Source organism: Hyla sarda, chromosome 1 (assembly GCF_029499605.1).
Source record: "Hyla sarda isolate aHylSar1 chromosome 1, aHylSar1.hap1, whole genome shotgun sequence".
NCBI lineage: Eukaryota > Metazoa > Chordata > Amphibia > Anura > Hylidae > Hyla > Hyla sarda.
The window spans coordinates 268,906,221-268,933,590 of NC_079189.1; the positions used below are offsets into that span (position 1 = coordinate 268,906,221).

A 27,370-nucleotide genomic window follows, 5' to 3' on the forward strand; every position below is an offset into this window, starting at 1 on the left:
ACCTCTTCTTGATTACCAAGCATTACTTCATTTCATTTTACTACTTGCACCATCATTTACTACTTGCAACTTCCCTTCACTTTTGCAAGTATTGGTGTCATCCTATCACATTTTTCATTATATGTAATTTTGCAGTATGCATCTATTTATATATTATTTCACAATATTTATTAATTGCACTACGCAATTTATCACTCTTTCACACATATGTGCTCACACAGTTCTCACACTTTAACACCTTCACTGATTTTCTACACATATATAGGTGATGTGTTTGCACCTACATACTTACGTGTACATATATATGTTTTTTCTTTCCCTTTCTTATTACACTGTATTATATATCCATTTTGCAGCACATTCACTGCCCATTATTATTTATAAAACAATAATAATTTTTTCATATATATTTCTTAATATATGTATATTTTGTCCCTTGTTGCATATTTTATATCTTATTTATTACATTTTTTATTTGTTAATATATTCCCGTATTTTACCTTACATATTTGTTATCATGAAGTTCCTATATTTTTCCTATGTGGTTTTATATATATATGTATTAGTCATTTCTTTGCATGTATTCCATGCCTACTATATGCACTTCTGCACTTTATGTCCTCCTTACAAATACCGCTGCTACAATTATTTATTTATATATAAAACTCAGAAATCTAGTATATCACTTTTCTCATTCAGGACCTCCATTTTTATGTAGCCTACCTGTTTGTATGTATGCGGCCATATTTCTGATGTCTATTGTGCTAACATAGCACTTCATAAACTGCCCATGCGCGGCGGACATTTTTTTGTAGTCTCAAGCATTTTTGGCATCTAGGGTCTAGGGACGGCCATTTTGCCGTAGCTCTTTTTTACATTCTAAACATCATACCCGGAAGTGGTGCAGTGTAGCGGCGGTCGAGGACAGTAATGGCGCCGGAGTGCATACTGGCGTTCAGGTAATTATCTCTTCTTGTGTAACCATTGCGATTGGTCGGCTGTGCATATATAAGGTACCCCACCCCAGTTGCCCACCACTCCTGGATAAAGCCCCGTTGGGTGAAACGCGTTGGAGGTCTGGTGGGTAACTGGGGAGCGGAGGGAGTCTCACTGTTTTATGCCACTATTATATCTGGTTTTCTCTGTGATCCGTTTTGTGTGCGTTTTTAAGATATTGGTCCTATTTACTTATGGCACGTTGCTGGCACTTTAAATTGTTCAGCACACTTGGGAGTTTTAGTTTTGCAACAGCTGTAGGCACACTGGTTATGTATCACTGAGTTTGTGACCTTACTCAGTGTTTCACAACCAGTGTGCCTCCATATATGGTGCATGCTGGGAGTTGTAGTTGTAGTTGGAGTTAGGTAAAAAAAAAAAAATGAGTTTCACAACCAGTGTGCCTTCAGCTGTTGCAAAACTACAACTCCCAGCAGTCACCGACAGCCAATGGGCATGTTGGGAGTTGTAGTTATGCAACCAGCAGATGCACCACTACAACTCCCAGCATGCACTTTAGATGTTTGTGCAAGCTGGGAGTTGTAGTTATACAACAGCTGAAGGTACACTTTTCCATAGAAAAAATGTGCCTCCAGCTGTTGCAAAACTATAAGTCCCAGCATGCCCATAAGGGAATGCTGGGAGTTGAGGTGGTCTGCCTCCTGCTGTTGCATAACTACAGCTCCCAGCATGCCCTTTTTGCATGCTGGGAGCTGTTGCTAAGCAACAGCAGGAGGCTGTCACTCACCTCCTGCTGCTGCTCCCTGCAGGTCAGTCCCTCGCCACGGCCGTCGCTCCTGGGGCCCCGATCCCAACAGGGACGCCAGGGATCGGGGTCCCCAGCACCCGGGGTCTTCTTCCCGCACCCGCTCACGTCCTCCGGAAGAGGGGCAGAGCGGTTGCGAGAGTGACACCCACAGCAGGAGCCCTGATTTGTCGGCCGGTAAATCACCCCTGCAGGCTCTGACGGCCCCGATCAGCCAGTAATACCGGGTCACTGGAGACCCGATTGACCCGGAATCGCCGCAGATCGCTGGACTGAATTGTCCAGCGATCTGTGGCCATCGCCGACATGGGGGGGCATAATGACCCCCCTGGGCGATATGCCGGGATGCCTGCTGAACGATTTCAGCAGGCATCCGGCTCCGGTCCCTAACCGGCTAGCGGTGGGGACCGGAATTCCCACGGGCGTATGGATACGCCCTGCGTCCTTAAGCACTCGGAATGCAAGGCGTATCCATACGCCCTGTGTCCTGAAGAGGTTAAACCAGTTGATAAATAAGTCACACATAAGCAAAAAAAAAGTTAAGAAAAAAGTACTAAAAAAAGGAATACATACGCAAACATTGATAAATGTCCCTCCCAGTTACCAAATAACACTAGTATATAAGTAGGAAATATAAACATTATACTGTTACTGAACAAATCCACTATAGTGAGACCTGTGTTACCAATAATTCAAGTATACAAGGAGGAATATTATGACCATACATATTACCATCATACTGTTACTGACCAAATCCTGTGTACTGGCACCAATATTAGCAAAAAATGCCAGTATACAAGAAGGATATATATACAGGCTCTGAAGACCATATAAGTGATTAGATACAGTTACATTTGATGACTCACAGGTAGAGATGAGCGAATCAATGCAGATGAACCTGAATTTGTTACGAATTTCATGATTTATTCGATTTGCAATGAATGCGAATATCACTGCGATTCTATTGCGCAAATCGCTTAATTAAACTCTATATAACAGCGTTTGAGGCTCCGGGACACCTAAAATGGCAGATCCACATGTCATTACATGGGGCAGGGGATGCTGGGAAGGTGGGAATGGAGGTAGGCGTGATGACCCTGAATCACATGCGGGATGAGCATTCATTGACCCCTGTGATGTCACAGCCCTATATAATCGGCAGCCATTTTGCTGCAAAACTACAACTCCCAGCATGTCCAGACAGTCTGGGCATGCTGGGAGTTGTAGTTTTGCAACATCTGGAGGACCACTGTTTGGAGACCACTGTGTAGTGGTCTCGAAACTCTGGTCCTCCAGATGTTGCAAAACTACAACTCCCAGCATGCCCAGACAGCCAATGCCTGCCTGGGCATGCTGGGAGTTGTAGTTTTGCAACATCTGGAGGACCACAGTTTTGAGACCACTGTATAGTGGTCGCCAAACTGTAATCCTCCAGATGTTGCAAAACTACAACTCCATACATGCCCAGGCAGGCATTGGCTGTCTGGGCATGCTGGGAGTTGTAGTTTTGCAACATCTGGAGGACCAGAGTTTCGAGACCACTACACAGTGGTCTCCAAACTGTAGTCCTCTAGATGTTGCAAAACTACAACTCCCAGCATGACGGCTGCAAACTGCTGTCTGGGCATGCTGGGAGTTTAAGTTGTGTACCTCCAGCTGTTGCAAAACTACAACTCCTAGCATGCCCAGACAGCCATTTGCTGTCTGGGCATGCTGGGATTTGTAGTTTTGCCAGATCTGGAGGACCACAGTTTGGAAATCACTGTGCAGCGGTCTTGAAACTGTGGCCCTCCAGATCTTGCAAAACTACCAGCATGCCCGGCAACAAGCAGCTGTCAGTGAATTCTGGGAGTTGTAGTTTTGCAATAGCTGGAGGCACACTGGTGGGTAAACACTGAGTTAGTCTGTTACCTAATTCAGTGTTTTCCCAGAACTACAACTCCCAGCATGCACAGTCTGTCGGTTCACGTTTAGAGTTGTAGTTTTGCAACAGTCGGAGGTTTGTGCCCGTAAACACCCCCCCCCCCCCCACAATATGAATGTACAGGGTACATTCACACAGGCGGGGCTTTACAGTGAGTTTCCCAATGCAAGTTTGAGCTGCGGCAAATTTTCCACCGCAACTCAATCTCCCAGTGGGAAACTCGCTGTAAACCCACGCCCGTGTGAATGTACTCTAAAAACACTAACTACACAAACTATAAAATAAAACACTACATATACACCCTTACACAATTACATCTCCCCCTCCCCAAATAAAAATGCGTTTCCAAAACAGAGCCTACACCTGTTGCAAAACAACAACTCCCGCCATTGACTGTCCAGGCATGCTGGGAGTTTTGCAACAGCTGGAGGCATCTTGTTTGGGAAACACTGGCATAGGGTATTTGTGGTGGAGGAGGCAAGAGTAACGCTTGTATCCGTGTCCGCACCTATGCAAATCCCGAATTAAGGCCTCAACTGTGCATGGCGCTCTCTCACCTCGGAGCCCTGTCGTATTTCACGGCAACAGTTTAGGACATATGGGGTATATCCATACTCGGCAGAAATTGTGTTACAAATTTTGTGGGGCTTTTCCCCCTTATGGAAATTAAATATTGAGGTCTACACCAGCATGTTAGTGTAAAAAAATCAAAAATGTACACTAACATGCTGGTGTTGCCCCATACTTTTCATTCTCACAAGAGGAAAAAGGAAAACAAGACCCCCAAAATTTTTAACTCAATTTCTCCTGAGTACGGAAATACCCCATATGTGGACGTAAAATGCTCTGTGGGCGCACAACAAGACTCAGGTGTGAGAGTGCACCATGTACAGTGGGGATGAAAAGTTTGGGCACCCAAGGTAAAAATTTGTATTAATGTGCATAAAGAAGCCAAAGAAAGATGGAAAAAATCTCCAAAAGGCATAAAATTACAGATTAGACATTCTTATAATCTGTCAACAAAAGTTAGATTTTATTTCCATCATTTACACTTTCAAAATAACAGAAAACAAAAAAATGGCACCTGCAAAAGTGTGGGCACCCTTCAAAGTTAGTATCTTGTACTGCCCCCTTTGGCAAGTATCACAGCTTGTAAACGCTTTTTGTAGCCAGCCAAGAGTCTTTCAATTCTTGTTTGAGGTATCTTTGCCCATTCTTCCTTACAAAAGTCTTCCAGTTCTTTGAGATTTCTGGGCTGTCTGTCACGCACTGCTCTTTTAAAGTCTATTCATAGTCAGGAGATTGTGAAGGCCATGGCAAAACCTTCAGTTTACGCCTCTTGATGTAATCCCCTGTGGATTTCGAGGTGTGTTTAGGATCATTATCCATTTGTAGAAGCCATCCTCTCTTTAACTTCAGCTTTTTCACAGATGGCATCAAGTTAGCATCCAAAATTTGCTGAAATTTTATTGAATCCATTTTCCTTCTACTCGTGAGATGTTCCCTGTGCCACTGGCTGCAATACAACCCCAAAGCATGATTGATCCACCCCCATGCTTAACATTTGGACAGAGGTTCTTTTCAATAAATTCTGTTCCCCTTCTTCTCCAAACGTACCTTTGCTCATTCCGGCCAAAATGTAAAATTTTAACCTCATCGGTCCACAGTACTTGTTTCCAAAATGCATCAGGCTTGTCTTTATGTTCATTTGCAAAGTTCAAACGCTGATTTTTGTGGTGAGGACGTAGAAGAGGTTTTCTTCTGATGACTCTTCCATGAAGACCATATTTGTACAAGTATCTCTTTATAGTGGAATAGGAGAAAACAGCTGGTTCTGTGAGCCCCTGGCCAGGTTCCCGCCGAGCTCCCGCAGAAAAATCCAATTTTGGCTAGGAGGCGCACACCCAAGTATAGTGCAAATAACAGGCTTTATTAATTCATAAAACATGCAGTGTGAACAGGACAACGCGTTTCAAAGGTTTTCCTTCTTCTTCAGGTCCTTTACATAGCATACAACATAATCAGGTATATATACAGTTTTGGAAGTTCAAAAATTGTCGGGAAACCCGCCCCCTGAACCCGGGTGTGGGATCGTGTACAGAGGAGATTGAGTCCTGTGTGGGTATAACATTATGACATTTTGCCCATTGATTACAATAGGCTGGTTACAGCCTATGCAAGTGAGCGAGGCTGAGTGGGATCGCTACATAGAGGAATGTCTGGCTGTGTGGTGTATGGGGGACTTATAAGCTGGATCAAGTTCCGTTGCTGGTAGATGGGAGATATAGTTAGTTTGTAGTTTGCTTGTAGTATGTTAATGATGATGGACAGAACGGTGTCACTAGGTTAACAAGGTATCCATATAAGTTGCTGTATTAGTGGTGTTGTGGAGTTGATGTTTTAGTGTTTGTATGGAGGGGGGGCATGGGAGAATAAGTTTAGTAAGTAGATGTGGGTGCAGATGATGGGAAGGGGGATGGAGGTGGGTTGGGGGGGAGGGGAGTGTGGCGTGTGGGATGTGGGGATGTGGTTTCATCTGATGAGTTCGGTGTCTTCATTCAGCCCATGGGGCTGGAGCATGTTGAGTTTAAAAATCCAGAATATCTCTCTTCTTGTGAGGGTCTGGAATCTATTCTGATTGTGACTGGGGACAAAATCGATGGGACAAATTGTGATGGGATTGGTTTCTTCAGGGAGGTCTGGACACACTGTGCAGTAGGTATTTCCGCTTGATATTGTTCCTGTGCTTGTTCAGTCTTGAGTGTAGCTCTTGAGTGGTCCTGCTGACATATTGTTGGCCGCAGATGCAGATGATAACAGATATGACGAATTGAAATTTGCAAGGGAGGTGATACTTGATGGCAAATGACTCTCCGGTGGTATTGTTTTTGAAGTGCTCCTTTTTGTGCGCGATGGTCTGGCAGCAGAGGCATCTCTTGGTTCCACATCTGTAAGAGCCTTTTTTGGCGGTGGTGCTTCCTTGAATTTTTTTATTGTGTTGAGTCTGCTGGGTGCCACCATATTTCTTATGGTGGGGGCCTGTCGGTAGGTGATCTTTGGTTTTCTGGGAAGAGTGCTTTTAAGGAATGGGTCTGTGAGTAGTATGTGCCAATGCTTGCTTAGTATGGCCTGGATGTGACTGTGGGCTGAATTATATGAGTGATGAAATTTTGGTTCATCTTTTTGTCGTCTTCTGGGTTTGTGGCTGTATTGGTTTTTGGTTTTAGGCAGTCTTCTTGTGTTAGATCCTTTGTTCTATTGTAGGCCTCTCTGAGAAGTGGTGTTGGATACCCTTTTTCTTTAAAACGGTTATATAGTATTTTGGCTTTGTTGTAGAAGTTGGTCTGGTTGGTACAGTTTTTTCTTATCCTTTTGTATTGACTGTACGGTATATTCAGTCTCCATTGTTTGTGGTGGCCGCTGTTAAGAGGTATGTAGCTGTTAGTCAACCTGTTTGAAATGAGTAATGGTGCTGATAGTCCCATCTTTATGACTGATTTCCAGATCGAGGAATTGGATTTTTTCCATGGAATGGTTCGTGGTGAGATTGATCCCTCAGTCATTGGTGTTGATGTTGCGGATGAGTTCTTCAATTAGCTCAGGTAGTCCATCCCATAGTAGGAATAGGTCATCTATATGTCGACGGTAGATTATGGTGTGTTTGGTAAAGATGTCCTGGGAGGTGATGTAGCGTTCTTCAAAGGCTCCTATTACCAAGTTTGCATATGACGGTGCCACCCGTGTCTCCATCGCGGTGCCCTGCGTCTGGTGGTAGGTGGCACCGTTATACTGAAAGAAGTTGTTGGTGAGGGTGAGTTCAAGGCAGTTCATCAGAAATTGTTTCTGTGCTGCCCCACCAGCCCAGAAACAATTTGGAAATCAGTCATAAAGATGGGACTATCAACACCATTACTCATTTCAAACAGGTTGACTCTAACCGCTACATACCATTTAACAGCGGCCACCACAAACAATGGAGACTGAATATACCATACAGTCAATACAGAAGCATTAGAAAAAACTGTACCAACCAGACCAACTTCTACAACCAAGCCAAAATACTATATAACCGTTTTAAAGAAAAAGGGTATCCAACACCACTTCTCAGAGAGGCCTACAATAGAACAAAGGATCTCACACAAGAAGACTGCCGAAAATCAAAAACCCATACAGCCACAAACCCAGAAGACGACAAAAAGATGAATCAAAATTTCATCACTCATATAATTCAGCCCACAGTCACATCCAGGCCGTACTAAGCAAGCATTGGCACATAGTTACATAGTTAGTATGGTCGAAAAAAGACATATGTCCAACAAGTTCAACCAGGGAATTGAAGGGTGGGGTGTGGCGCGATATTGGGGAAGGGATGGGATTTTATATTTCGTCATAAGCATTAATGTTATTTTCTTCCAGGAATGTATCGAATCCTGTTTTAAAGCTGTTAATTTTTCCTGCTGTGACCAGTTCCTGAGGTAGACTGTTCCATAAGTTCACAGTTCTCATGGTAAAGAAGGCGTGTCGCCCCTTGAGACTAAACTTTTTCTTCTCCAGCCGGAGGGAGTGCCCCCTCGTCCTTTGGGGGGGTTTAACCTGGAACAGTTTTTCTCCATATTTTTTGTATGGGCCATTAATATACTTATATACGTTTATCATATCCCCCCTTAAACGTCTCTTCTCAAGACTAAACAATTGTAACTCCTTTAATCGCTCCTCATAGCTAAGATGTTCCATGCCCCATATTAGTTTAGTCACGCGTCTCTGCACCCTTTCCAACTCCGCAGTGTCCCTTTTATGGACAGGTGCCCAAAACTGAACAGCATATTCCAGGTAAGGCCGTACCAATGATTTATAAAGGGGGAGTATTATGTCCCTGTCCCTTGAGTCCATGCCTCTTTTGATACATGACAATATCCTGCCGGCTTTGGAAGCAGCAGCCTGACATTGCATGCTATTCTGTAGTCTGTGATCTACAAGTACACCCAGATCCTTCTCTACCAGTGACTCTGCCAGTTTAATCCCCCCTAAGACATACGATGCATGCAGGTTATTAGTACCCAGATGCATAACTTTACATTTATCCACATTGAACCTCATTTGCCAAGTGGATGCCCAGACACTTAGTCTATCCAAGTCATCTTGTAACTTATGCACATCCTCTATAGACTGTACTGTGCTACAAAGCTTGGTGTCATCTGCAAAGATAGAAACAGAGCTGTTAATACCATCCTCTATATCATTGATAAATAAATTAAACAAGAGTTAATACTACACTCTATTCACCCTGTACCCCCAAGCTACCCCAACATATTATAAGAATGACTAATCTGTAATTTGATGCCTTTTGGAGATTTTTCCATCTTTCCTTGGCTTCTTTATGCACATTAATACAAATTTTTACCTGCGGTGCCCAAACTTTTGATCCTCACTGTACATTTGAGGCCTAAATTGGTGATTTGCACAGGGGTGGCTGATAGTTACAGCAGTTCTGACATAAACTCAAAAAAAAAAACACCTACATGTGAACCAATATTGAAAACTACACCCCTCACGGAACGTAACAAGGGGTATAGTGAGCTTTAACACCCCACATGTGTTTGACAAATTTTCGTTAAAGTTGAACATGAAAATGAAAATTATTTTTTTCACTAAAATGCTGGTGTTACCCCAAAGTTTTCATTTTCATAAGGGGTAATAGTAAAAAAGCCCCCCAAAATTTGTGACCCCATTTCTCCTGAGTAAGAAAATACCCCAAATGTGTATGTAACGTGCTCTACGGGCGAACTACAATGCTCAGAAGAGAAGGAGCACCATTGGTCTTTTGAAGAGAAAATTTGCCTGGAATTGAAGGTCATGTTCGTTTACAAAGCCCGCCATGGTGCCAGAACAGTGGACTCCCCTCCATTTTGGAAAATACACCCCTCACAGAATGTAATAAGGGGTGCAGTGAACATTTACACCCCACAGGTGTCTGACAGATTTTTTGGAACAGTGGTCCGTAAAAATGGTCCACTGTTTGGCACCATGGGGGCTTTTTAAACGCACATGGCCCCCAACTTCTATTCTAACCAAATTCTCTCTCCATGGCGCTCCTTCTCTTCTGAGCAGTGTAGTGCGTCAGTAAAGCACTTGACGTCCACAGGTGGTGTATTTCCATACTCAGAAGAAATGGGGTTACAAATTTGGGGGGGGGTTCTCCTATTACCCCTTATAAAAATGAAGACTTTGGGGTAACACCAGCATTTTAGTGAAAAAGAATCAAATTTTTCATTTTCACATCCAAATTAAGTGAAAATTCGTCAAACATCTGTACGGTATTAAGGCTCACAGTACCCCTTGTTACTTGCCTTGAGGGGTGTAGGTTCCAAAATAGTATGCCATGTGGGGCTTTTTTTTTTCTGTTCTGGCACCAAAGGGGCTTCCTAAATGCAACATGCACCCCAAATGCCATTTTAGCAAAATTTGCTTTTCAAAAGCCAAATGTGGCTCATTCTCTTCTGAGTATTGTAGTTTGCCTGCAGAGTGCTTTACGTCCACACATGGGGTATTTCCATACCCAGATTGGGTTACAAATTTTGGGGGGCATTTTCTCCTATTACCCCTTGTAAAAATTGTAAATTTGGGGAAAAGCCAGCATTTTAGTGGAATTTTTTTTTCATTTACACCTCCCAATTTAACGAAAAGTCGTCAAACACCTGTGGGGTGTAAGGCTTACTGAACCCCATGTTACGCTCCTTGAAGGGTGTAGTTTCCAAAATAGTATGCCATGTGTTTTTTTTTTTCTATTCTGGCACCATGGGGGCAGGGCCGGTTTTAGACTAAGTGAGGCCCTGGGCAAAAATGAAAAAAGGGGCCCCCAGATTGCGTGATCAAAGATCACTATGTTGCGCCCCCTGAATTGTGCTGCATCTTGGCTAATGTGAGTAAATGCGATTGAGCTGAAAACCACAAATGGCTGCGACTACAACATGAGAAATGTAATAATTCCATCCAGGATGAATTTGTGGCTGTGGTAATTTGGGGGTCAGAATGTGACACCATTTAGTGCAGATCAGCTCAGCTCCCCCCTTTTCAAGAACGAAGTGCACGGACAGCTGTGGAGCAACAGAAACTTGTAAGGACAAGAAATCCAGCGCAAAACAGCATCATAAAATGGATGGTCACAGGAAACCACAGGGTCACAGAAAGCCATACATTTTATGATGCTGTTTTATGGGTTTAATAAACCCCCCAAAGAGCAAGAGCTGATTTGTGCTGGATTTCTCTGTGTGACCACATTTACTTTCATTAGCTGAGATTCAGCACCATTCAAGGAGAACAACATGGCGATCTTTGACTGTGCGACCCATTTTTGCCATGTAGCCCTAACCTTATATTGTAACCTTGTTCTTTATACAGTAATAGTCACCGCACACAGATAAACAGTGATCTCAATGCTACCTATCAGTAATTGCGCCCACATATACTATAAGGCAGACAGAATTTCCACATGGAGAATCTCCGTGCAGATATTCTGCAAACTGCAGGACAACGACATAATATGCCGCCACTAGGACTGCACAGGAATGCAGCATCTCAGACAGCCATGCATTCTGTGCGGACACAGAAAATTGAATTTCCGTGCCGGAAACATCTGCAGATCCGCAGGTGACCCGACCCATTTTGTGCCTCCAGCTGTTGCCACCCCCTTCCCCCACCTCGCCCGCCCCTGGCCTGCTGAAAATGTTCTGAACACTGGGGCAGTAGACTACCCCTTTAAGTACGCAGCATAGTCCCCCCCCATATTAAGTTGGCATCACAGTTCCCCCCCACATTAGTTTGGCAGTATAGTTCCCCCACTTTAGGTTGACAGTATGTTCCCCCACATTAAGTTGGCAGTATAGTTCCCCCCACATTAGGTTGGCAGTATAGGGAAAGGGATGTCCTTAATAGTGATGGGGAAATTAATCCACCCGCCTTCCCAACATAACCCCCCCCCCCACCCCCCGATCCACCACTACCAATACTGCAAGGGCCATCTTTAATTTTGATTGGACCCTGGGCAAGCAATTTTTTTGCCCCTACTCCCCCGCCCCCCTTTTTTGCCACCATAGGCAAAAGCTAATTTTTCCGCCCCTTGACTCCCACCTTACTACTGGGGTGACACACTGTAACAAACCTCCTCCTCATGTAATCTCCTTACTACTAGGGTGACACACTGTAACAAACCTCCTCCTCATGAAATCTCCTTACTACTAGGGTGACACACTGTAACAAACCTCATACATACACCTATCATACATACATAGACATACATACATACATACATAGACATCTAACACACATACACACATCATACATACACATACATCTATCATGCACACATAATACATGTACACATAAAAAATCATATACACACCTACACAATACATATCCCCAACCCAAAGCCTCTCCTTACCCCCAGGAGATGATTGCTGGAGATCGGGTTGGCTTAGGCTGCCTTGCTTCTGCGCCAGGGTCATGTCAGTAGGAGCTCCCCGCAGCCCCTGGCCTCCTCAGCCCTGCAGGGCTGCACTTAATAGAAGGAAGAAAAAAAAAAGTGCTGGCAGCGATCACCGGGGCACCGAGCAGTGGAGCACAAGCAGTGTTCATTCCTCCACTAAATATGATGAGGATGTGAGGGGGGTTTACTAGTGCAGCGTTGCCTAAGCGTGGTGACGTCTGATTAGTGGAGTGCAAGCAGTGCTCCTCCAGAATGCTGAGGACAGGGGGAGGAGTGTTAGTGCCTTAAGCCCTGAATACTGCATTTTGCGCGAAATCGCGGCAAAAACGCTGCGATTTTACCGCAATTTTGCGCAAAATGCAGTATTGTTAGTAATCCCTTAAAGCTTTTCAGGGGCCCCCTTTTGGATGGGGGCCCTAGGCAATTGCCTAGGATGCCCCGCCCTAACGCTGGCCCTGCATGGGGGCTTCCTAAATGCAACATACCTCCCAAAAACCCTTTAGCTCAATTTGCTCTCCACAATTCCATTGTCACTCCTTCCCTTCTGAGCCCCTAGTGCACCCACATAGCACTTTACATCCACATATGAGGTATTTCCTTACTCAAGAGAAATTGGGTTACAAATTTTGGGGGGCTTTTTCTCCTTTTACCCCTTGTGAAAATTCAAAAAATGGGTCTACAAGAACATGTTAGTGTAAAATGTTAAGATTTTGAATTTTCTCGTTCACTTTACTGCTATTTCCTGTAAAACACCTAAAGGTATAACAAACTTTCTGAATTTCATTTTGAATACTTTGAGAGTGTAGTTTATATATAATGGGGTAATTTATGGGGTATTTCTCACAGAAAGGTCTCTCAAATCCATTTCAAACTGAACTGGTCGCTGAAAAATTCTGATATTGAAATTTTCATGAAAAACTGGAAAATTGTTGCTAAACTTTGAAGCCCTTTAATGTCTTCAAAAAGTAAAAAAATTTCAACTTTATGATGCTAACATAAAGTAGACATGTTGGCCCTCATTTACTAAGAGTGGAGTGTAGGTTTCTTTGTGGGATTTAGTTCCCTACAATTTATTTTCCACCGTATTTACTAAGGTTTCCCTACATTTTCCACTTTCCCTGCACTTTTCTTTTTTTTTTACACATCCTCTGATCTGTAGGGTTTTCCTCAGCTCAAATCCACTACATTTTATGTGGAAACCTTAGTAGATATGTTGTGTTTTTGTGCAAATGTTGGGAACACGCCCCTTTTCGGAGACCATGCTCCTTTTACCGGCGGCCATGCCCCCTTTTGGGTTTTCTTTGCAAAATGGAGAGTTAGTCAGGGTTTTTTCAATTCTGGCCAAATTTTGGCGCAAACTCTGGCGCAGACAGAATTTCTGGCGCACAACCTGACAAAACATGTTGGGTTTGCAATAGTAAATAAGGGCCATTGTTTATGTGAATTAATATATAATTTATTTGGTATGCCCATTTTCCTTGCAAGCAGAGAGTTTCAAAGTAAAAAAAAATGCTAAATTTTCAAATTTTTCATGAAATTTTTTAATTTTTCACCAAGAAATTATGCAAGTATTGCCCAAAATTTACCACTAACATAAAGTAGAATATGTCACGAAAAAACTATCTTGGAATTCAAATTCATAAGTTAAAGCATCCAAGAGTTATTAATGCTTAAAGTGACAGAGGTCAGATTTGCAAAAAACGGCCGCATCCTTTAGGTCAAAATGGGCTGTGTCCTTAAGGGGTTAATACTCTGTGACAGAGTGCAATTTTGGGTTTAATACACTTTATTTTTTTTTGTGGTGCTGCACTGTTGTCCTGCTGCTGTGCAAAAATAAGTTTTTTCAGCGGACTGTAGTGCATTTTTCTGCCCTCATAGGTGCATACCACATAGGTACATCTAAGTAGTGTACCATTTTGAACAAGTTAATCTAAGAAGGGCCTACATACTTTGAAAGTCCAAGAAATAGATCTCATCGGCTGGTGTTTTACAAAAAGACAGTTTTTTTGGCATATTGCAGTGCATTTTTCTGCCCTCATCAGTGCATACAGCATACCTACATCTAAGTAGTGTACTATTTTGTTCCTGTTAATCTGTCAAGGGCCTACACACTGTGAAAGTCCAAGCAAAAGTAATCACCTGCTGCTTTTCTAAACAAATACTGTTTAATGAGTAGTTAAGCGTATTGTACTTCTCTCATATAAGCACTAAGTATATCAGGCAGAGAAGTGCCAGGACATGCACAGAGGAGTGGCAGAGGCCTAAATCCTTCAGGCAGAGGTCGCAGCAGACTAGGGGTCGAGTGGCAGCAGGAGTCACAGTGTGAGGCCTGAGCTCCCATTATCAGCTAGCGGTCGTGTTTCGACCAGCAACCCATCTGCCATTGTCGATTGGTTAACAGTCATCCACTTCATCACAAGTGACATCTGATAGCCCCCAGTCAACAGTCGGTGGGTTCCTCAGACACAACCCTCAGTTGGCCTGGCCCGGGAGCAGTCCCTGTCCTCTCATTGCCTCTGTCCTTTGCTGTTCCCTTTCCTACAGAAGTATCTTATGCTGTGTGTTCAGCTCCACTTGCCCAGCCAAGAAGGGGAGGAGACATGCGCTGCTTCCTCCTCTAGGTGGCCAAGTAGTGAGGAGGCGAGTTACATGGGAGGCGGTGTTGCCAGGGTTCAGGGTACTGAAGCAGACACTGTTGAGGAACCTGAGGAGGACATCAGTGATGTGTAGACACAACTCGATGATGATGAAGCCGATCGCAATTGGGAGCCAGGTGCCGAAGGGGCTTCATCATCATCAGTAGAAGAGGGTTGCAGGTTGCCCTTGAGGCAGACGCTGAGCCAGCAAGGCGGTAGCATGGTTGGCAGTCAGCATGGTGGCAGAAGTGGAAATTCTGGAGCCAAACGTGCCTGGGGGAGACCACCTGCTTCGCGGCAGCCTACCTTCCCGAAGGAAGTGGAACTGGGGTTCCTGGAGATGGTGGCAGTAGCAGTCAATTAGTGCAGACTGTTGGTTGAAAAATCAGCTACTCGGCGGGGTGGCAGTTTTTCATCAAAGGAGGTTCATGTAGCCACATGCAAGATATGTCGGCAGAAGGTGAAGCATGGCCAGGGTCCCAATGTTGGCACCACGGCCCTGCGTCAACACATGCTTCGCCACCATAAAGCTGGCTGGGAGAACTGTGGCTCCAATGTAGTGGTCCAGCCTGCTGCATCGCCCAGTGGCCAGTCGCTCCCTCCTTCAGCCAGCCAAGGCTCCACCACTTCAGCCGAAGGGAGCTGTGTGTCATACCCCCCTTCTCTTGCTCCAGATGCTCCTTCTTCTCCCAATTATAGTCAGCCATTCCGCCAACAATCCATCCGCGAAGCCATGTCCAAGAGACAACAGTATGCACCCACTCATACAACGGCACAGAAGCTGAATGTGCTCCTGTCTAAGTTGCTGGTGCTGCAGTCCCTCCCTTTTCAAGTGGTGGACTCTGCACCTTTCAGAGAACTGATGTCTTGTGCTGAGCCGAGGTGGAGAGTACCAAGCCGTCATTTATTTTTATTTTTTTTCGAATTCAAAAAAGTTTATTAAGGACCAATAGTAATACAAAAACATTAGAAAAGTCATCCGCCAAGATAAACAACCTCTGACAGGAAAGCATGTATAAACAAATCTGCATGAGATGGCAGTAATACCTTGACATTTAGGAAATGCAATTAAAGGCAGCAAATAGGCATAAGAGAAGTCCTGGGAGTTACGTCCCCCAGTCATCCCGCACACAAGAAAGGGACGTGTAGCAGCCAATGCAGAAAATAATAATAAGAAACAGGAGAGCAAGTAAGCCAGCATAATCAAGCCGGACAGACAATAAATGATCAGTAGGCGGAATATGGGCATGGAAAGACACTATGAGCCCGTAACATATCAACTAAATCAAACAAAAATCACAACGAGAAGGGGAGACTAAACAACACAAACCGAAGAAAAGAGAGACGGAGAGGGGAAGAAAAGGAAAAGGGGGGACACAGAAGGACACACCGGAGGAAAGAGGGAGGGGGAACCAGGGGAAAGGGAGAGGAACTCTACCGGGGAGAGGGACCACCAAAGCCAGGGGCGTCCAACCAGTTCCCAAAAAGTGCATCCACAAGACCCCACCTCAAGGGGACAGGTGTAGGGCATTGCAGACGGGGGAGTCCAAAAACGCAGACCATGGCATCCATCGCAGCAAAAAACGCTCAGATTTGGACGCCGTCTCCGCCATGCACTCCTCCATCCCATGTATATAGATTACTTCACGGACCCAGTCAGAAACTGTCGGGGGTTGGGCAGATTTCCACTTTCTAGGTATGAAAGGAGAGAAGAATACACACCAGGCCTGCTTTCAAGGATTTGATCGAGCCCGGGAGCATGGACAGCAATACAGCCTGTGGGGAACGGGGAACAGCAATGCCCGTCACCCTCCTAATGATCTCCAGAACCCCCGACCAAAATGGGAGAAGAAGGGGGCAGTCCAGCCAAACATGAGACATGGTCCCGGGAGAAGCGCCACACCTCCAGCATACATATGAGATGGAGGGATAAAATCGGTGCAACAATGCAGGTACACGTTACCATCTAGACAACACTTTAAAGTTGGTCTCTTGTAATTTCACCGAGACCGTGGCACCATGACAAAGGGCATAAGCCTTGGTCCAATCCTGCCGGGCTAGAGTGCAGCCCAACTCCCGAGACCATCCCCCCTGATGAGCCAAAGGTTTAGAGCAGGTATGATCACGTAAGAGGGCATTGAGAACAGAGACCAAACGACCAGGGGGGTCAGTACTCAAACAGAGGGACTCAAAGGGTAGCGGGGATCTATGAAGGTCCAGTACCTGCTTCCAGTTAGAGTAAAAATGGGCAATTAGAGTAAAAATGGGCAATATTGCCATAAAAATGGGCAATATTGCCATAAGAGTAAAAATGGGCAATATTGCCATAAGTGAAGGGGAGCAGGGAGACCACCTGGAACTATCTCCGCCAATGGTTTAATGGAGCCTGAGTGTAGAACGTGGGCGCAAACAAAGACCGTCCCCCTGACCTTACCCAGAAAGGACCAGCTACCGCACCCGGGGGGATATCGGGATTATCACGAATGGGCGTGAGGGAGCCGTTGGGGCGCAGGAGACCCATCTTGTCAAAAAAGCGATGGCACACCCGGAGCACAGACCGCGCCACAAACGGGAGGCTCGCCATTCGAGAGGATGTCCAATACGACACTCGCAGCCAGGGGAGCGAAGTGAGCGGGACAGGTGCCAAGAGGGTCTCCAAGCGCACCCAGAGCTTCCCCTTAGAGTGGTGGAACCAATTCAATATTCTCATGGCTACCGCGGACAGGTAATAGAGAAATGGGTCGGGGAGAGCCAGACCCCCCTCAGACGCACCAGAGCACTCCGAGCCCCACACATATTTAGGCCACATTCTATCCAGGGCAGTGAAGAACGTGTGGGGGAGGAGGACAGGAATAGTTTGAAAGAGATAGAGAAGACGAGGCAAAAGATTCATTTTGATAATGTTGACCCTCCCAATCCAAGAAAAGTCACGTCCAAGCCGTCATTTCTTTGCAAAAAAGGCAGTACCAGCCTTGCACAATTTTGTGGAAGAGAAGGTGGGCCAGTCCTTGAGCCTGTCGGTGTGTACCAAAGTGCACGGCAGCGCTGATGTCTGGAGCTGTAACTATGGTCAGGTAACTATACATGTCCTTTACGGCTCACTGGGTGAATGTGGTTCCTGCACAGCCACAACCCCAACTTGGACAGGTCACGCCGCTTCCACTTCTACACTGTCAGCCCGTTGGTCCTGTGAGAGTGTGCGACTCCTCCTCATCCTCCACCGTGTCCTCAGCCTCCACTGCCCGGACAAGTCTCAGTAGCCCTTCAGCATACCATGTGTGCAGGGCACGGCGGTGTCAGGCTGTTCTTCACATGGTTTACCTTTGCAAAAAGAGTCACACAGAGGATGAACTGCTTAAAGTCATTCTTAAAGAAATTGCATCATAGCTTACTCCATGAAAACTGGAAAAGAAAAGAGGAAAGGCGCTCCCTGTGGAGTAAAGCCAGCACGAGGGTGGGGGAGGGGGGAAGATAAAATATCCATGCTCACCCTGCTGAGTTGTGTGAGGACATACACAACTATGCTGATTGCATGTGATTTTGAGGATCACAATCCTGTTGTCTGCAGCCTTCCTGGGGAATACGTGGAATAAAACCACACCCCTACCCTTCAATTCCCTGGTTGAACTTGATGGACATATGTCTTTTTTCGACCGTACTAACTTTGTAACTATATGTGACTTCAGGAAAAAACTGGATTTTCGGCGCTGACCATGGAGAAGATATCGGAGCCCAGGTAAGAGAATGAGGTTTATTAGCAACGCGTTTCACCGCACTTGCGCGGCTTCATCAGGCTTAACACACGGCAGTTGTACAAGGGTTATATACCCACACGGGATTAATCCATAAAGTGCATAATTAAAATATAATACAGACCATAAAAAATGGACAATATAAAATGTATAACTAACAATGATCATACATATACATTTATAACACTTAACACTGATCATAGTAAAGTATTAATTACAACCGTAGATATCAGAAAAAATATAAAAAAATTAAAAAAATAACGAAACAAAAATAATAATAAAACCAATAACCGCATGGTGTGAGTTAGGTAATAAATCTAGACTGAGAGTGAGGTTCCCACAGGGCGTATCCAATTTAACCAGATGGTTTGTAAAGTGAACTGCATGGTTTACACAGGGAATATCAGACAGGGGAAAAAATAGGAGTTAACAAGGAAATAAAAACAGGCTGGAAAAACGTTTAGTATAAATAGGGTCCCAAAAGTAAAATTTATCATCAACAAGTAAATCCAATTTTAATCAAAGGGTATAGAAATAATCCGCATGGTTTGAATAAGAATTATCAAGTAGGGGCAAATAATATATTAAATATAAATAAAAAATATGGAAAAAAGAAATATATGTATACATATAAATTATATATATAAAAAAATAAAATATAATTAATAAGATCAACGGGTATTTTCAATTGTCTCATTCAAATCGTGCGGAAATAAAGTCGCTAACTTATGAATCCAGAAACTCTCACGGTTAATTAAACATTGGAACCTATTTGAATTATTTTTAGGAACCGATTCCAAAATAATCAAATTTAAAGAATCTATGCAACTATTGTGTTTTAATAAAAAATGTTTAGAAATAGTGTGCAGCATGTACCCATGTCTGATATTCCATCTGTGACGATTCATACGTGCCCGAACTGTTTGTACAGTGCGGCCAACATATTGCAAACCGCACTGACAAGACAGTAGGTATATGGAAAAATTGGTATCGCAGGTAAGATTACCTTTGACTTTATATTCTTTAGGTGTATGCGCTGATTTAAATATTGTTGTAGGTTTGATTAAATCACAGCACATGCAACGAGATCTGCCGCACGGAGAGCTAATAGCCACCGTCTGAACTGCGTCCATAGATCTAGATTTAAATTTACCTGGGGCAATTCAATTCTGTAAATTACGAGATCTTCTGAACGTAATGTTAGGAGTGGTGGGGAGAAGATTTTTAAGTATTGGGTAATTACAGAAGATGGGCCAATGTTTAGATAATATTTTTCTAATGTTAGTGGCTTCGTTATTAAAATTGGTAATAAAGTTATATTTATGGTTAAATGTTTTTGGAGATGATATCTTATTTGTGGACGGTAATTTAGGAGTGACCAATTCCAATTGAGTTCTTCTTTTGACCTTTTTGTAGGCATCGGAGAGCAATTTATTGGGGTAACCTTTTTCTCGATATCTCCCCCTAAGGACAGCAGCCTGCGCATCAAAACTGTCATCTGATGTACAGTTATTTCTGATGCGCAGGTACTGGCCGTAAGGGACACCATGGAGCCAAATGGGATAATGTGCACTTTCATAGCTCAAAAAACTATTAATATCTACTTTTTTGAAAAAAGTTTTAGTACTGATGTGTCCAAGATCGGATCTGGATATTTCCAGATCCAAAAATTGGATTACGTCTGTCGAATATTGCATAGTAAAATTGAGCCCCCAAGAATTTTGATTTAATTCACTAACAAATTGTTCTGCCTGTGAAAAAGAGCCACTCCAAATTATAAATAAATCATCAATATATCTCCGAAAAAAACAAACAAACTCAATAAATGCAGGGGACTGTGCCATAACTAGGGACTCGAATCACCACATAAATAGATTAGCATAACTAGGGGCGAAACGAGTCCCCATGGCACAGCCCCTGGTCTGCCTATACAAAACTTCATTAAATGTAAAAATGTTGTGATCTAAAATAAAACGAATAGAATCTAACAAAAACGCGGATTGATCAGTGCTAAGTGTTGCATCATTTGAAATGTTATCATGTATGGCTGATAGACCCAAGTCTATTTGGATATTTGAGTAGAGAGAGCAGACATCTAAAGTTAAAAAAGAAAAAGTGGGGGGTAAAATAATATTATTTAATTCATAAATTAACTGGGTAGAATCACGTAAATAGGAGGATAAATTTAAGACATAAGGTTGTAAAAAAAGATCAATAAAATGGCTGTGAGAGAGCCAACACCTGAAATTATAGGGCGACCAGGGGGTTTAGTGGGACTCTTATGTAACTTAGGTAAATAATAAAAATGGGGAATATTATAATGTTTAATATTTAGAAAAATATGCTCTCTCTTATTCAGCAGACCAAGGTCCACAGCTTTCTGTATTAATGATGAATACATATTAAAATAAATAGTAGAGGGGTCACTCAATAAAATCGAATAATAACTCGTGTCAGAAAGAATATTCATAGCTTCTGCTATGTAGTCATCACGATCGAGTATTACAGTACCACCCCCCTTGTCAGCGGGGCGGACAACAAGTTCACTATTATTTTGTAGTGATCTAATGGCATTTCTTTCTGCTGTAGAAATATTATCTTTGTCTTTATATATAATAGACCTCTCACATAAAGAATTAAAATCTTTATTTACCATAGAATAAAATGTTTCTAAATAGTTTCCTCTATGATGTAAAGGATAGAAGTTAGAAACAGGATTAACCTGGACATGTTTAACCTCAGGGGTAATAAATGTAATATTAGAAGGTACTGTAACTGAAATATCATGATGTTGTTCTATATTAGTTTTATTTTTCTCTATTAGAGAAAAATGTCAGTTTAAAGTTAATTTATGTATATAGTTATTCAAATCTAAGAATAACTGAAAATCATTGGGACGAGTAACTGGACAAAAGGACAAGCCTCTGGAGAGTAGACTAGTTTCACTATCAGACAACATATGCTTAGATAAATTTAAAAAAAAAAATATTTTTTATTTTTCAATTCCTGTTTGTGAAGAGGAGATAGGGTTGGGGGATCCCCTATGTTTAGAGGGTCAACCACTTCTACATCCTCTTAATTTATTTTTCTTTTTTGTGACATGGTTTGTCCAATAGAGGTGGAAAATACTGAGTGATGAGCGCGTGTTGGGGATTTTTGTGGTCTAGAGATTGGGTTGTGTTCAGACTGTGTGTTGTAATCGCAGTTTGTTGCAATAGTGGAGGGGTCTTTACCCCGAGTGTTGTGTGAACAACATGGACAGGAGAAGGGCATGAGACTAAAAAAGAAGAAGACAAAGAAACAGAGGACAGTGTGGGGGCTTCAAAAATGTGTTCTTCGATAACAGTAGTATTAACCCCTTCCCGCAGAATGTCATATATAAACGCCGGGTTGTGCAGTGCGTTCGCGCATCCCGGCGTTTATAAATGACATTCAGTTAACCCGGCGATGCGCAGCATCGCACGGGTTAACCAGCAGAAGTCCCGCTGTTTCCAGCAGGGGACAACTTCTGCTTCAGCCCCAGGACCATCCATTGATGTCCTGGTCAGCGATCACTGTGATTGGTCCCTGTGGACCAATCACAGTGACCTGGGGTGAAAGTTCAGATCCCCCACACTGCCCGCCCCTGGAAGTCGGGCAGAACGGGGGACGATGGCTGCGGGGGCTCGCGGCATAGGTGGGGGAACACGTGGGGACCGGCGGACTTACCCGAACCAGCGGCGGGACCGAGGAGCAGCGTGGGACCGGCCACGTGGACGAGCAGCGACGGGACCGGCAGGTAAGTATGTGGTCCTCAGAAGCAGCAGTGAAGATCTTCACTGCTGCTTCTAGGAGTCTGAAAACTACAACTCCCAGCATGCCTAGACAGCCTTTGGCTGTCTGGGCATGCTGGGAGTTGTAGTTTTGCAACATCTGGAGGGTCCCAGTTTGGAGACCATTGTATAATGGTCTCCAATCTGTGCTCTTCCAGCTGTTGCAAAACTGCAACTCCCAGCATGCACTAACTGTCCAGGCATGCTGGGAGTTTTAGTTCAGCAACATCTGGCCCTTCAGATGTTGCCGAACTACAACTCCCAGCATGCCCTTCAGCTGTCTGGGCATGCTGGGAATTGTAGTTTTGCAACAACTGGAGACACACTGGTTGGGAAACATTGTCTGTTTCTAACTCTGTGTTTCCTAACCTGTGTGCCTCCAGCTGTTGCAAAACGATAACTCCCAGCATGCACTAACAGACCATGCATGCTGGGAGTTGTAGTTTTGCAACATCTGGAGGGCCCCAGTTTGGAGACCATTGTATAATGGTCTCCAATCTGTGCTCTTCCAGCTGTTGCAAAACTACAACTCCCAGTATGCACTAACAGACCATGCATGCTGGGAGTTGTGGTTTTGCAACAGCTGGTGCACCCCCCCCCCCCTGTGAATGTACAGGGTACATTCACATGGACGAGGGTTTTACAGTGGGTTTCTCGCTGCAAGTTTGAGATGCAGCAAATTTTGCACTGGGAAACTCGCTGTAATCCCCTGCCCATGTGACTGTACCCTAAAAACACTACACTACACCAACACAAAATAAAATAAAAAGTTAAAAACATTACATATACACATACCCCTACACAGCCCCCCTCCCCCAATAAGAACGTCCGGTACACCACTGTTTCCAAAGCAGAGCCTCCAGCTGTTGAAAAACAACAACTCCCAGTATTGCCGGACAGCCGTTGACTGTCCAGGCATGCTGGGAGTTTTGCAACAGCTGGAGGCACCCTGTTTGGGAATCACTGGCGTAGAATACCCCTATGTCCACCCCTATGCAAATCCCTAATTTAAGCCTCAAATGCACATGGCGCTCTCACTTTGGAGCTCTGTCGTATTTCAGGGCAACAGTTTAGGGCCACATATGGGGTATCGCCGTACTCGGGAGAAATTGCGTTACAAGGTTTGGGGGGCTTTTTCTTCTTTAACCCTTCATGAAAAGGAAATGTTAGGGTCTACACCAGAATGTTAGTGTAAAAATTTTTAATTTTTTACACTAACATGCTGATGTTGCCCTATACTTTACATTTTCACAAGAGGTAAAAGGGAAAAAAGCCCCCCAAAATTTGTAATGCAGTTTCTCCTGACTATGAAGATACCCCATATGTGGGCGTAAAGTCCTCTGGGGGCGCACAACAAGGCCCAGAAGGGAGAGTGCACCATGTACATTTGAGGTGATTTGCACAGGGGTGGCTGATTGTTACAGCGGTTGTGACAAACGCAAAAAAAAAAAAAAAAAACACATGTGACCCCATTTCGGAAACGACACCCCTCACGGAATGTAATGACGGGTGCAGTGAGAATTTACCCCCCACAGGTGTCTGACGGATCTTTGGAACAGTGGTCCGTGAAAATGAAAACTTGTACAGCCCACTGTTCCAAAGATCTGTGAGACACCAGTGGGGGGCAAATGCTCACTGTACCCCTTGTTACGTTCCTCAAGGGGTCTAGTTTCCAAAATAGTAGGCCATGTGTTTTTTTTTTTTTGCTGTTCTGGCACCTTAGGGGCTTCCTAAATGCGACATACCCCCCGAGCGAAATTTGCTCTCAAAAAGCCAAATAGGACTCCTCTTCTGAGCATTGTAGTTCGCCCATAGTGCACTTCAGGTCAACTTATGGGGTACCTCCATACTCAGAAGAGATGGGGTTACAAATTTTGGGGGGAATTTTCTGCTATTAACCCTTGCAAAAATGTGAAATTTGGGGGGAAACACACATTTTAGTGGGAAAAAAATATATTTTTTTTACATATGCAAAAGTCGTGAAACACCTGTGGGGTATTAAGGCTCACTTTATTCCTTATTATGTTCCTCAAGGGGTCTAGTTTCCAAAATGGTAGGCCATGTTTTTTTTTTTGCTGTTCTGGCACCATAGGGGCTTCCTAAATGCTACATGCCCCCCGAGCAAAATTTGCTCTCAAAAAGCCAAATATGACTCCTTCTCTTCTGAGCATTGTAGTTTGCCCGTAGTGTACTTCAGGTCAACTTATGGGGTACCTCCATACTCAGAGAAGGGGTTACAAATATTGGGGGGTATTTCCTGCTATGAACCCTTGGAAAAATGTGAAATTTGGGGGGGGAAACGCAAATTTTAGTGAAAAAATTTTTTTTTTTTTTACATATGCAAAAGTAGTGAAACACCTGTGGGGTATTAAGGCTCACTTTATTCCTTGTTACGTTCCTCAAGGGGTCTAGTTTCCAAAATGGTATGCCATTTGAGGGTTTTTTGCTGTTCTGGCACCATAGGGGCTTCTTAAATGCAACATGCCCCCCAAAAACCATTTCAGAAAAACGTACTCTCCAAAATCCCCTTGTCGCTCTTTCCCTTCCGAGCCCTCTACTGCGCCCGCCGAACACTTTACATGGACATATGAGGTATGTCCTTACTCAAGAGAAATCCTTTTACCTCTTGTAAAAATTCAAAAATTGGGTCTACAAGAACATGCGAGTGTAAAAAATGAAGATTGTGAATTTTCTCCTTCACTTTGCTTCTATTCCTGTGAAACACCTAAAGGGTTAAAATGATGACTGAATGTCATTTTGAATACTTTGGGGGGGTGCAGTTTTTATAATGGGGTCTTTTGTGTGGTATTTCTAATATGAAGACCCTTCAAATCCACTTCAAACCTGAACTGGCCCCTGAAAAATGGTGAGTTTGAAAATTTTGTGAAAAATTGGAAAATTGCTGCTGAACTTTGAAGCCCTCTGGTGTCTTCCAAAAGTAAAAACTCGTCACTTTTATGATGCAAACATAAAGTAGACATATTGTATATGTGAATAAATTTTTTTTTATTTGTAATATACATTTTCCTTACAAGCAGAGAGCTTCAAAGTTAGAAAAATTCAAAATTTTCTAATTTTTCATAAAATTTTAGGATTTTTCACAAGGAAAGGATGCAAGTTACCACAAAAATTTACCACCATGTTAAAGTAGAATATGTCACGAAAAAACAATCTCGGAATCAGAATGATAACTAAAAGCATTCCAGAGTTATTAATGTTTAAAGTGACAGTGGTCAGAATTGCAAAAAACGCTCTGATCCTTAAGGCCAAAATAGGCTTGGTCCTGAAGGGGTTAAGATGTGAAGTTTCATGTATAGTAAGAAGTGATGTATCAAGTGATATATCAACCTGATCGGGCACTATAGAGGGCGGTATTATGTTATGTGTAATAGTTGGAAGAGAATAATTAAGAATAAGTGGGGGAAGTAGAGAACAAACCATATTGGGCGCCGGTATTTCATTAATAATTGGTATCATTTTATCAATATTCGAATGGATTATTTGTTTAGGTGAACCTATAGGTATTACTGTATTCTGTTTGGCGAGTGTTGCACCCTGTCTCTTTAAACCATCAGAAACAACACTGGGGACACCACCCACAGCTGTAGGTCTCTGAGTAGTAGAGGATTTATATGGCTTTTTATATTGTTTGTGAAGTGTAGAGTTCATTATGGTCCGTGGATATTCAAATTTGCGTTCAGAATTTGTTGTAGCATGTTTAAATATCTGTGGGGTGTTGGAATTACATAGAACTTCGTCAGTAATCTCAATTCGCTGGTCAGATGTAAGGACATCGATTTTGTTGTTATTCTTATGTATATTCGGTCTAGGCCATTTATGTACTTGTCTGCATTGGTAATCATTTCTATCGCGATTAAAGTTTGAGACCTTATATATATTTATATTTAATATATTACTTGCCCCTACTTGATAATTCTTATTCAAGCTGTGCGGATTATTTCTATACTCTCTGGTTAAAATTGGATATACTTGTTGATGATAAATTTTACTTTTGGGACCCTATTTATACTATACGTTTTTCCAGCCTGTTTTTATTTCCTTGTTAGACTGATCAGAAACGTCCCCAAAAGGAAATCTGGGATCTGAACTAAATATAACACAATTACCCCAGAGCACAAGGCCTGGGGTACAGATATCCCTATTGGGAGGGGATTCCTTAAAACATGACTTTTATTAGTATACGTTAATATGTAACCAAAACAAATGGTGCTCAAAAGTGAGTTTAAAAATACATGTACTATATGCCCATATATTTTTTTTTATTGATCGGTGGAACACCACTCTCTATATATCCTATTGTGGGGTAAATATGTAAGAACCCACAAGAAGGTCATATGTACATGTTCTTAAAAATAATTAGTGCCACCTCTACATGTTTCAGTGATAAATCGCCGTCATCAGGAGGTGTGGCACCAGTCCTGATGACGGCGATTTATCGCTGAAACATGTAGAGGTGGCACTGATTGTTTTTAAGAACATGTACATATGACCTTCTTGTGGGTTCTTACATATTTACCCGACAATAGGATATATAGAGAGTGGTGTTCCACCGATTAATAAAAAAAAATATATGGGCATATAGTACATGTATTTTTAAACTCACTTTTGAGCACCATTTGTTTTAGTTACATATTAACGTATACTAATAAAAGTCATGTTATAAGGAATCCCCTCCCAATAGGGATATCTGTACCCCAGGGCTTGTGCTCTGGGGGTAATTGTGTTATATTTCCTTGTTAACTCCTATTTTTTCCCCTGTCTGATATTCCCTGTGTAAACCTTGCAGTTCACTTTACAAACCATCTGGTTAAATTGGATACGCCCTGTGGGAACCTCACTCTCAGTCTAGATTTATTACCTAACTCACACCATGCGGTTATTGGTTTTATTATTATTTTTGTTTCATTATTTATTTTATTTTATTTATATTTTTTCTGATATCTACGGTTGTAATTAATACTTTACTATGATCAGTGTTAAG

General features: G+C 43.0%; 1 protein-coding gene across 1 annotated transcript in view; it reads left to right on the top strand.

Moving 5' to 3' along the window:
* Positions 1-865: 865 nt before the first annotated feature.
* The window catches only part of LOC130368457 (syncytin-A-like), a 68,653-nt gene continuing 42,148 nt past the window's right edge, over positions 866-27,370 (top strand). The window contains exon 1 of the mRNA XM_056572136.1: positions 866-959. The gene's annotated coding sequence lies outside the window, so the exon portion shown is untranslated. The remainder of the gene's footprint in view (positions 960-27,370) is intronic.